At 60.1% G+C, this 12,355-nt stretch overlaps 1 non-coding gene across 1 annotated transcript; it reads left to right on the forward strand.

Moving 5' to 3' along the window:
- The first annotated feature begins 12,028 nt into the window (after window positions 1–12,028).
- Trnak-uuu lies at window positions 12,029–12,101 on the forward strand. The gene has a single exon. It is a non-coding gene; the product is annotated as a tRNA-Lys (tRNA).
- Window positions 12,102–12,355: the final 254 nt, after the last annotated feature.

Genomic DNA, 12,355 nt, shown 5'->3' on the forward strand with positions numbered 1-12,355 from the left:
AGGCCGCCGAGGCCGTCGTCGTCGTGCTCGAGGAGGCCGTGCGCGCGGCCGAGCGGCCCGAAGTCGCGCGTCAGGACGAAGCGCCACAGGCCGCCGTCTTCGGCCAGGGACCGCAGCGCGCGGCAGCACGTCGCCACCTGGGCGGGGGGCACCTTGACTGCCGCACAGTGGGCCAGAAAACCGGCGCAGGTGGCCAAAACTCTGGACGCGTTTTGAGCTCCTGAGTCGAACCGAACGTGTGAATAAATTGCTCTCCGAACGATGAACCCAATAAAGTGGGGTCACACTTCGGTCCGACTCCTGTTTAGCGACTCTGGAGCTCAAGTCGCGTCTCGAGTTTTGGCCGCCGGCGCCGGTCTTCTGGCCGTTGTATGCCGTCAGAGGGCAGCGATAAGTGGGCGCGTGCGGCGTGGCGGTGAGTGGTCGACGCCGACCTTGAGGATGTCCGCGGCCGGCAGCCGCGCCAGGATCATCTTGGCGGCGCGCAGTGGCAGGCCGAGGAGGCTGGGGTTGACGACGCCGTGCGCGGTGCGGACGCCACACGTGGCAGGCCTGGAAAAAATTAATTTTTAGAAAATGTTTGAATATTGAACATTGGTGATTTGTCATTGCTGTGCTGCCATGGCCGCCACTGTACTGTACGCACCTGGACAGCTCGCCCTTGATTCTCTCAGCGAGCTGGTCCACGTTTTTCAGCTCGGGCCACTGCTCCCCGCACTGTTTCTGCGCGTGGAAAAACCTTAGGTTTTGGTTTGGAGGGCACAATGGGACTCGAACCGAACGTGTGACCCCACCGAACGAGCAATCCATTGGTGGGATAACAACTCGTTCGATTCGAGTCCTGTTTTGCGACTCTGGAGCTCAAAACGCGTTTAGAGTTTTGGCCGTCGTTGCCGGTCTGGCTCCCACTATATGGAGGGGTTCGAACCCGGGGGTGTCGACGGGGGCCACCTCTTCTTACCTGTTTGAGCACGAAGTCGTGGACGTGCAGGGCCAGGCTGTAGGTGGCGCCCTGCCCGGCGCCCTGCGCGGCGCCCCACAGCACACTGAGGTTGACGAGGATGACGTCATCCCAATCGGCGGGCGCGGCCACCAGACGGAAGACGCAGTCGCGGAAGGGCGGCAGTTCGAGCAGCGTGGAGTACTGCTGCTTGTCGCGCGCCGGGCTGGGCCAGCCCTGGGGCCAGCCGGCCGGCAGCACGCTCCACAGCATGCCGCGCAGCGTACGCACGCCGTCCAGGACGCCGTCGACGACCACCCTGGCGGCCGCCCTGGTCCGGGCCACCTGCGCGGCGCGCGCCGCCACGACGGCGGGGTGCGGTCCGCGGCGTGCGCCGTAGCGCCGCGCCGCGTGGCGGTGCGCCGTGGCGGCGCGGTGCGCGGCGACGCGCTGCTGTTCCATCTGGCCAACAAGGACGACATCCTGATCCTCCCACTGTGGGTCAGAAGATCGGTGGAGGCGGCCAAAACTCCAGAGCTCCAGAGTCGCGAATAACGTGTGACCCCACCAATGGATTGCTCGCTCCAAATGAGGAATCCATTGGTGGGGTCACGCGCGCGGTTCGAGTCCCAGTTGGCGACTTTGGGCGCTCAAAAGGCGTCTAGAGTTTTGGCCGCCTGCGCCGGTCTTCTGGCCCACTGTGCGGTTCCCCGGCAAATTGCGTCGGAACTTGGATGCCCTGTGCCGGGCCTGGCCCCCTGTGGGTCCCCTGGGGGCCCGGCGGGGGGTCACCGACCTGGACGCTCCTGAGGTAGGGCATGGGCCTGTACGCCCGCATGCGGCGCAAGCCCACGCCGCGCGGCTGGTGCTGCTGGTGCTGCTGGTGCTCGTGTTGCCGCCGATGCTGTTGTTTGCTTTTTGCCCGGGCGGTGTGATAAGGCGCCTCGTCGCTGCCGGGCTGGTCAGTCGGACTGCCCCGCGCCGCGGGCTGCTCCTGGGGGGCGTCCTCGGCGTCCTCGGCGTCCTCGGCGTCCTCGTGCGGCGGGGGCTCCGTCTCACCGGCCTGGCCCACATCGGGACGATATGTTTGAACGACCGCGAACGAATATTGGACCGACAAATCCATTGCTTGAGGAAACGTAGATATACACCCCATGCTCGTGCGAGCCGGAGAACCGCAGACTGCTTCAGTCGCTTTCGTCGCTCTGTCTCTCTCGCACTCACGGCGCCCCATTACTAGTGCGAGAGAAACAGCGACGAAAACGACTCTCGGAATCTCGTTTCACTGGTCTTTCTAGCGGAGCCATGGCGGAGTGTATCGACGGGCACCTTTTCGTTTCAAGACGCGAGCTGTCGCTACCTCGCGCGCGGAGGCTGCCTCATCCTTCTAGCGAAGGGTGGCTCTCGCACGCGGGGTAGCGACAAACGGGCACCAACGCTTTCTTATGGTGTGAAATGAACAGCAAGAGGAGCAAGGCGCGCAAATAAGTTTGTTCAGCCGGGCAGCCTAAAGGTCGCTCTGTCTCTGTCGCACTCATGCAGAGTCCCGTAGGGGTGCGAGAGAGACAGAGCGACGGAAAGCTGTCTCGGCCCGCAGGTGAAGAGCCGATGCGATTTCCATGGAAAGGCTCACGCGGCAGGTGCCTGCCGGTCTGGCGTGGGAAAATGGCGAAGGCGATGCCGGACGCCCACCTGTGCAGCTGGCGCCGAGTCCGGCAGGCCCGGCAGCTGCAGGTGCGGATGGAAGCCGGCCTGCAGCAGGTGCGCCAGCACCAGCGACACCAGCAGGGCGTTTCCGCAAATGCCGCCTGCGAGCGCAACGAACGCGTGTGTCAGTATGGTCCATTTTATGTAGTTTTACAGTGCGTGAACATGATAGGCTGGCTAGACCAGGAGCGATCCCATGCCGATTCACGCCCGCCTAATGTTTTTGGCGTTTTTGTGTGTGTGTCTCTGCCTGTCTGTCTCTCTGTTTCTCTGTCTCTTTACCATCCGAGTGTCCCGGCGCTCGCTCGGCCGCCATGGACAGCACGAGGTCCTGCAGCGACGGTGCTGGCTCGGCTGGCGCGGCGCCCCCGCCCCCGGAGTCCGGGTCCGGAGGGCTGGGCTCCGGTGCCGCCGCCGGTTCTGGAGCCGTTTCGGTCATTTCCGGGGCGGTTTCGGTCATGCCTGGAAAAGAAGACCCGTTCTTTGCAAAATGAATGTTCCGTTCGACCCACCTTTCGAGTCGTGACCTCGATCTCGGGTCGAGGAGTCACAACATTTGCAACCAGCAACTCCTTATTTCAAAACTTGCAGTAAAATATGTCAGTTTCGAGAAAATTTGGGACCATTACCTTGACCTTTTTTTTTTCGAGTGTAGTCGTACATGGAGCATTACCAGAGTGTATGGTGGGTGCAGCGCCACGCCGCGACCCGCCCCCGCGCGCCGCGCCTCTCCCCGCCTCACCCCGCCTCGCCCCGCCCTGCACGTGCCATGGTGCGCCTCGCCGCGCCTCGCCGCGCCTTGCCGCAGCGTCGCCACGGCAACCGCGAGCTCCATTTTCGTGCGGTTCCCTCTCCCGCTTGACTTGGCGGGCAAGAATGAATGCAAAACGACAGAAATCAAGAATTCAAATTGTTTCTGATTTGTCGCACGTATCGCGTGTCGTACCTTCTTCGACTTGGAGGAGAGGGCGAGGTGCACCTCGTCAGGCGCGGATTGTGGGAAGGGGGAAAGGGGTAATTACCCCTTCCTGGAGTACTAGAAAGGCTGCACAGTGGGGCAAAAGACCGGTGGAGGTGGCAAAAATTCTAGTCGTGGTTTGAGCTCCAGAGTCGCTATAAACAGGACTCGAACCGAACGTGTGACCGCACCAATGGATTCGTCGTTCGGAGAGCAATCCATTGGTGGGGTCACACGTTCGGTTCGAGTCCTGATTAGCGACTCTGGAGCTCAAAACGCGTCTAGAGTTTTTGCCGCCTCCTCTGGTCTTCTGGCCCACTGTGGGCAGCCTGGAAGGTGGGCAACACGCATTACTTCGCTCTGCAGAAAGCACTGCTATGCCTCCTCCTTACAAAAATCCTGGGTCAGCTCCTGCACCTTGTGAAGTCTGGGTCGAAATTCCGTTCGCCATAAAACCGGCCAAAATTAAATCTGAAACTCTATACGTAAATCGTGTCGCAGCCTCTCGGATCTCAGGACCACGAATCCAATCCATCCAACATCCCCGCGGGGCTGCAGCAAGTGAGACGCGATCCTCGCGCGAAAGGTCAACAAGGCGCGGCGGCAGGGGCGGCAGACCGACACGCGCCGTCTCTCTCGCTCTCACGGGGCGTGGCGCAGCGTACCGCAGGGGTGCGACAGAGACAGCGGCGTCGTTGCGCGCGGTCCGGAATCGTTCTGTTGGGCTGCCTGGGCGTATCAAATTTCCATTTCATTTAATCGCCGCGTTGAGCGGGTGGGCGTCGCTGTGGTCCCCGCGGTCTGTCTCTCTCGCACTCGTGGGGCGGCCCGGAGGGGTGCGAGAGAGACGGAACGATGAAGCGACTCGGCAAAAGTCTGATGACGCAAACATGTCGTAAAAATGTCGCTGTCGTTCGCAGTGCGCAAGAAATCTGTCACTCGGTTGCATCATAAACTTTCAAATCCGTGGAAAAAGAGTCGAGTTCTGTAGAAAATTACGGTCACCTGAAATTTTATGTATCTTCAACTGATTACTATTGCAACTGCTATTTTTTAGGCACGACGTAGCCTTACAGCCCCACGACAAATCGTGATTTTTTTTTTATTTTTGTGTTCCTTATGGCAGTTTGCGTATTCTCCGAACTTTTCCATCAGATGTCTTTGAGACTTCGCAAAGTGGCAGAACTTTGTACCCTTATTTCACTGTTGAAAACTAAAACTTGTCTCTTGAATTTTGAGAAATGACGTGAAATCGCCGTTTCCATGGCAATGCTTGACACGTCCGCGAAAAAGTTTGGGAGAGAGGGGAGCCAAGCCACCAAAAATTGAATCAAACCAATAGCAACGCTCCTTTTTGCTTTTCGCGCCCCCAAAAAACGCTTGCCCCCTTGAAGAGGACCGTTCGAATCAACATTGTCTTCCACTGCTTCGTGGCTTTAGTATATTAGTATTTCTTGAAATGGCATTTTTTTACTCCACAACGTCTACTCTGTCAAAAAATGATCGGAATTTTACCATACAGCGATGTAGTAAAATTCCTATACGTGTGGGAAATACTAACAATTTTTTTGAGAATTTTTTTCGAATTTTACTAGACCGTGCTGAAGTATGGCGCCAGTCAGTTGGGCGCGAACGGTATTTATATAGTCCAGCTTTCTTGATCTGCTGGCGATTCAGGTTTGTCTGTCTCTCTCGCACCCTCACGGAGAGCCCCATGAGTGCAACGGAGAAAAGAGGGCAGAACCGACTCTTCAGAATCGCTCGGCCGGCGGCGCGGCCGCGGAAAAGTAAGGCCAAGACATTCGATCGGACGGCACGGCACTGGACGGACAGGCTAGCCTAGAGAGCCTACCCCTCTGCCCCTCAATAATCGGGCGCTCTGACCGGAACCGAGGCAGCGCGTCGCTGCGGACAGTCCAGCCACAGTGCCCCGCCCCGCCCCGCCCCATTACGGAATCACTTCTCTTCCAATTTCGTTACTGGGTCAGCTGCCCGTTCCGAGCTAGTCGATCCGCTACACTACGCCTTTTCGCTCCGACGGAGTGTCTCCTCCGTACGATCTTCTCAGATCAAGGCCCTGCCCGACAATACACTCCGACACTACCGTGCGAGAAGACCGGTGGAGCTGGCCGAAACTCCAGACGCGTCTTGAGCTCCAGAGTCGCTGAATGGGACTCGATCCGAACGTGTGACCCCCATGGATTCGTCGTCCGGAGAGCAGTCACGCGTTCGGTTCGAGCCCTGTTTAGCGACCGAGGAGTTCAACGCGTTTCGAATTTTGACCCTCCACCGGTCTTCTGGTCCACCGTGAACCGGTCGTTCAACACTCAGCGCAGTCACTCTGCAGGCCCTGCCGCTACCTTTACAGTTTATTGAAAAAGATGATACAACGCCTCTTGGAATGAGATAAAATGACTTGGATCAAGATGACGTACTTTGCATGTACCACGTACACTATCTTGGTCCGAGACATATTTCTCTCTAACTAGTGTAGGCCAATGGTCAACAGCAAGCAGCCAATCGCCATCCAGCCCAGTCCGCAATCCCGGTCGGTTCAACCGCGCCACGTCACTGAAAAAAACCCGCAGTCACCCCCCCCCCCCCCCCCCCAGTCGACTGTATAGTCGCCAACCCCTTCTCCAGCCTTGACACCCATCCCGGCCTCCTGGACAGCCCCCCTCCCCTCCCCTCCCCCTCCCTGGACGGCTCTCTCCATTATTTTCACCTTCCGCTACCACCATCCACCCCCACGGGGCCGCTACCTCCCCCCCCCCCTCTCCGTCGCCACGTGTATGGTCACTGCATCCAAACAGCATCAATCAATACTATGGAACTACGTGCTGCTGGCCTGTCTGGGGAAATAAAAAAGAGCGGTGAGAGGGGGCGGGGGTGGGCGGTGTAGGGGCAGGGGTAAAGAGGGGGGGGGGCGCTGGCTGCTGGAAATAAGTGCAGGGGAGGAAATGACGGGGTTGCCGCTGCACCTGGGCCACGCGCGACTGTGTGTGTGTGTGTGTGCGCGCGCGTGTGTGTGTGTGTGTGTGCGGCCTCCGAATTAAATTAATCCAAACGACGGGCGCCACGCGTCGTAATCAAAGAGCTGCGTGTAATAATTTAATCCGAGTAAAAGGTGTGAAAGCTTTCGCGCGTGCGGCTGGAACTGGGGTGTGCATTTTCTTGGACTCCTTTTCCTTTTTCTTTTCCTTTTTCTATTCCTTTTCCTTTTCCTTATCTCTTTCTCCTCGTATCTTAGACTATTTTCTCTCCTGGCTTTCTTTCTGGTGTCATTGTCATTTTTGTTCGTTGAACGAAATCTTCCCAGCCATTTCCCGAAAGCTAGATTCTCCCTATAAAATATTCTCAAAAGTGATAGTAACCCAAAAGTTGTCATAAGCATGTTTTCCCAACGGTTCAGCGAACAGTTAATACTGTTTCGGCGTTGAGGCCTTCCTATCAGGTGTAGTCTGTACCGTGAAAGCCCATTCAGCTCGGGTTCCACTCGAGAGTTCGCCAATTTTGATTTGGTGATTTGAGCGCACGTATCGTCCGACGAAGTCGTGGGAGCAGGTCATGCTCTGTAACCAGAAAGGAGCCTTCGAAGGCACTGCAGACTTTTCAGGAACCTCGACTGCTTATCTTTCCCGGTGTTGGCCGCGCGGTGTTGGCGATAGTCAGGCCGACTGATGCCGTGAGTCGTTTTCGTCGCTCTGTCTCCCTCGCACCTACCGGGGACGCCCCTTATTGAGTGCGAGAGAGACGGAGCGACGGAAACGACTCTCGGAATCAGTCTGCAGGCCGCGACATTTCTTCTACCGGGAAGGGAGAGATGAACGCGAAGAGCAGAAGACGTGGACGTGACGATGTGGGACGCGCAGACGCGTGTGCTGGCGGTGATGTGCAGCAGGTGGCGTGGGACCAACGCGGTCGCCGCGGTCGCTATGGAGACGAGCGTCGCCAAACAGATTGGACCAGTCGCGACGGACCTCTGGTGGTCGACTGTGGTCGACACATACACACACGCACACCTGCTGTGTGTAGTTCTGCGGGTATATGACCCGCCCCGCCCCGCGGCCCCGCGGCCCCGCGGCCCCGCGGCCCCGCCCCGCCCCGCCACGCGGCGCGGCAAAGGCAACCGTGGAACCAGGAGGATCGATAGCGGAGTGGAGCGAGGCGAGCGCACTCTTCTCCTCTCTTCTCCCTCCCTCTCTCCCTCTCTCTCTCCCTCTCTCTCCCTCTCTCTCCCTCTCTCTCGCCGCACCGGCGCACCTTTTACAGCCCCATCCGCCCCGCGCGCTGCCAGCGGCGGACTGATTCCGAGCGGGAGGAGGCCCGCCTCTGCCCCTCTCTCTCGCACTCGCTGCCGGGCCGTGCGTGGGTGCGAGAGAGACGGAGGACCCCCCGCGCGGAGTCGGCCTGCGGGATAGGGGTGGAGGGAGCGGACGGGGACGGACAGGCTCGTGAATTTTTAAGCAGCAGCAGCGCTGGCGCGGTGCTGGCGCCATGGCGGCGAGGCGGGCGCGCCCCTCTACGGCCCCGCCCCGCGCCCTCCCCCCTGTCCTATCTTCCCTTTATGCGTACTTCCCTACCGCCCTCTGGTCCGCGATAAAAACACCCAGTGGCGTGGCGGCGCGGGGGGAGGGGCTGCTCTGCAGAGTCGTGTCGCTCTGTCTCTCTCGCACCTGCCACGGGCCGGCCCCGAGAGTGCGAGAGAGACAGAGCGACGAAAACGACTCTCAGTGTGCTGCAGGCTGACCGGCCCGGCTTTCATGCCGCCAACACAAAGTTGCGCCGCTGGAGACAGGTCATTAAAAAGTCCTGAAACTGTCTTTATTTCTTCTCACCCCGGCAGTGCTGCAACCCCCTTCCCCCTCCTCCGCCCAGGGTGAGTAATGAACGCAAGGTGACCCATCAGGGACAACAGCAACATCATCATCAACCAAAACAGAAACTAAGTAACGGCAGCTAACAAAACAGCACGCGAAACAGCAGCAAAAACAGCATCAACAGCAACAACGGCAACAAAAACAGCAACGGCGACAGCAACAACAACAGCAACAAAAACAGCAACAGCGACAACGCGGCCCGCTGGAAAATGAATGAAAATCGCGCATCGCTCGCGTGGCATGATTTGAAACCGTTCCGAGTCGGCGCGCAGCTGTTGCTAATAATGTCATTAGCTTTCCGCCCCCGCGTCTCCGAGTTTGGGTCACGTTGCTCTCCATTATTCCTTCATTTTGCGTCTCCGGAGCGACAGGCACGCAGTGACGCGCAGGCCGACTGCAGACTGAGAGTCGTTTTCGTCGCTCTGTCCCTCTCGCACCTACGAGGTGCCACGCACGCCCTATGAGTGGGAGAGAGACAGAACGACTCCAGGCTGCTGACTGACTCGCGGCAGCAAAGCGAAGGACCTCGCCTGGCGTCGCCTGGCCACGTCAGTGCTCCAAGGTAAAGAACCAAAGTTATTCGGCTTCGGGTATCGCTGGCCCGCTTTTTCACTGATAGCCGCGAGCGTTAGATACTGGCAAGACTGCAACTGCAATGCAGCTGGCTGATTCCGAACTTTCTGTCTCTCTCGCACTCGTGGGGTCCGCGGATATGCCGTCGTCCCACACCAGAGACTGCATAAGAGCCCAGGCTTTGCGGCTCGCGGGCGGTCTACAGTGTACAGCCTGGGGACTGACTCCAAGAGTCATTTTCGTCGCTCTGTCTCTCTCGCACCTTTAGGTGACGTCCCATGAGTGCGAGAGAGACAAGGCGACTCTCGGAATCAGGCTGCAGAACAGTCCAGGGATCGCATACTAACAACCGAGGCAGGCGTGCGTGATCCACCCTGTGTGTTTGCAACTTCTCACAATGCACTCTGGCGCTGCGGCAAATGCAGTTGCGCAGGGAAAACTAAAGTGAGGTTCCCCAGCTGCTCTGCTGTAACTCTAAACACTGCACAGTGGGCCAGAAGACCGGCGGAGGCGGCCAAAATTGCTCTCCGAACGAGCAATTCATTGGTGGGGTCACACGATCGGTTCGAGTCCCATTTAGCGACTCTGGAGCTCAAAACGCGTCTAGAATTTTGGCCGCCTCCACCGCTCCTCTGGCCCACTGTGCACTGTGGCAGGGGGTGCAAAACGCCGAAGCGACACGACGAAACAGCGGCCGATCCGACGTCCTTTCCGAGCGCCCCGCTGGATGTGAGGATTTCTCATGATTACGGCCATCTTGATGTGCGTGACTTGGTGACTCATGCTGCAGGGAGGATATATGGCAGGCGCCACCGCGCCCCGCCCCGCCCCGCCGCGTGCTGCGGAGGTAAGGGGAGGAATAATCTCCCTGCCTGCTCCGAAAGGGGGAGGGGGCAGGGTGAAGGGCGGGAGCAGAGCACGGCGAGAGAGAGAGAGAGAGAGAGAGAGAGAGAGAGAGAGAGAGAGAGAGAGAGAGAGAGAGAGAGAGAGAGAGAGAGAGGGGGGGGGGACTCTGTAGGGGCACCTCGACGCCGTGCCTCCAACGTTTCGCCCATTCGCATGGAGCAAAGTACGTAGCCATCAAATCTGCCTTACAGCCCTTGCGCCTTGGTCGCCCTGTCTCTCTCGCACCCATCTACGGGACGCCGCGCGGGCCGCGAGTGCGAGAGAGACGGCGAATCGGTCTGCGGAGCGCGCTGGATGGATGGCGGTGGCGTAACTGTGGGGCGACCTTGGGGCCCTGCACTGTGGTACACTGTGGGCCCCGCGGGGCGCCCCACTGACGCGTGGCACTGCCAGCCCTGCAGCACGCCACTGTAGGGACTGGAAGGCGTCGGGTTCATTTTCGGGAGGTTCGTCATGTTGACTCGGCGACCTGGAAAAAGTTGCAGCGGGAGGGCGTGGCGGCGCGGCGGCGCGGAGGCCAGACTGAGTCGGAGTGAGAGAGACAGGAGGCGGTGCGCGGCGGTGCGGTCCGGTCGATGGGCACGCCGCCACGCCACGGCGTGGTGGACCCACCCACTTCCAGCGGCGGAGGCGGAGCGGCGGAGCGGCGGAGCGCCAGCGAAAGGGTGGAATTATTTCCCAGAAAGGGAGGAGAGGGGTCGCAGATGAGAAATTCAACGTGCGGGTTTCGGACCCAAACGGGCCTCCATTGGCGACCTCCTCTCCGTTTATTCTCGCTGGGCTGGCGGCTGCCGTCCTCGGCGCCGTCGTCCGCGACACCGTCGTCCTCGCTGCCGTCGTCCTCGCTGCCGTCGTCCTCGTCCTCCCCGCCGTCGCCGTCTTCGCCGTCTACCTCGCCGTCGCCGTCATCCCCGCCGAGACGCTCCTCGTCCACGGCGTCGTCGGCGTGCCCTGGGCGTGCCCCCGTCCGCTGCCTCGCGTCGCTCGCAACCTCCCACAGCCAGGCTAAGCCAGGCCGGCCGCACTCTTTCACCGAAATTATTGATGGACTTCGGGGAGAGATGAATGGGCGATGGAGGGGAGGGAGGGGGAGGCACGAAGATACGCCCCGGCTGTCAGGTCAGGGCGGCGGGCTGCCGGCAGCGGGCTGTTCCCGAACGGCGGCCCGTCGCTGGGCGTCTCTCTCGCACTCGTCCCGCAGGTCGGCGGGGGCGCGAGGGGGAGGGAGCGAGAGAGACGTCCGCGGGGCGGCCGGTGTGCCCGTTGGGCCCGACGGGCGCGGGGACGCCACGCCGCCTGGCCCGGCCTGGCCTGCCCCGGGGACGCATGGACGCAAGCGCGGCAAGCCGTCGCCACGGCAACGGAGGACGCCAAACAAAAGAGACAGTGCAGCGCTACGCGGCGCCATGGCGGCCAGCGAGCAGCGAGCCGAGCAACCAACGGGGTGTGTGAATGTATAGTGTAGTGCCCCGGGGCGGGGGCAGCGGGGGCCCCCGGGGGCCGGATCGGCACACATCCGAATTGATGAGAATCAGAATGCCATTTGGCCGCCTCGCCGCCTCGGCCTGCGCTGCTATATCGGGCCTCCTCGGGCAGCGTTATTTTCTGCCGCTTCCTCTTCTTCTCCTTCTTCACCTCACCTCCTTCTTCACCTCCTTTCACCTCCTTCTTCACCTCACCTCCTTCACCTCACCTCCTTCTTCACCTCCCCTCCTCCTCCTCCTCCTCCTCCTCCTCCTCCTCCTCCTCCTCCTCCTCGAACCGTTTGCGGCGCCGAAAGGAGAGACCTTCGCCGACCGGAAGTCCGATGTGTTCTTTTTTCCGTACATATTGTGTGCAATGACAATGTATAAATGCATCCGAACAGCATCGGAGGCGTCGCTGCCCGCTCTGGAGGGTGCAGCCGGCTGCGGTGAGGGAAAGAGGGGGAGGGGGAATACCCCGACCGCCGCCGGGCTGCCTTGGCCGGCTCACGCTCCGCTCACCCCTCGTCGTCCCGGCTGGCCTTTGTGCGCAGCTGCCGGCTGGAACCAGAAAGAGTCTCTACGTCCCCCTCTGCATGGAGCCCGGTTAGCTCAGTCGGTAGAGCGTGGGACTTTTAATCCTAAGGTCGAGGGTTCGAGCCCCTTACCGGGCGGCTCTTTTTTCTCGGACCCGCGTTCAGGTCTCCGTTCTCTCTTCTTCTCTGTCCACGGCCTGCGGTCATTTTATTCATCTTTCAGACGTGGCTTCTCTCGCGCGCGCGCGCGCGTGTGTGTGTATGTGTCTGTGTGTGCGCGCGCGTATGCGTGCGTGTGTGCGTGCGTGTGTGAGTGCTTGTGTGTGTGTGTGTGTGTGTGTGTGTGTGTGTGTGTGGCGCGTGTGCGTGCGTGTGTGAGTGCGTGTGTCCGT

The sequence above is a fragment of the Thrips palmi genome, unplaced genomic scaffold, assembly GCF_012932325.1.
Source record: "Thrips palmi isolate BJ-2018 unplaced genomic scaffold, TpBJ-2018v1 HiC_scaffold_10, whole genome shotgun sequence".
Lineage (NCBI taxonomy): Eukaryota > Metazoa > Arthropoda > Insecta > Thysanoptera > Thripidae > Thrips > Thrips palmi.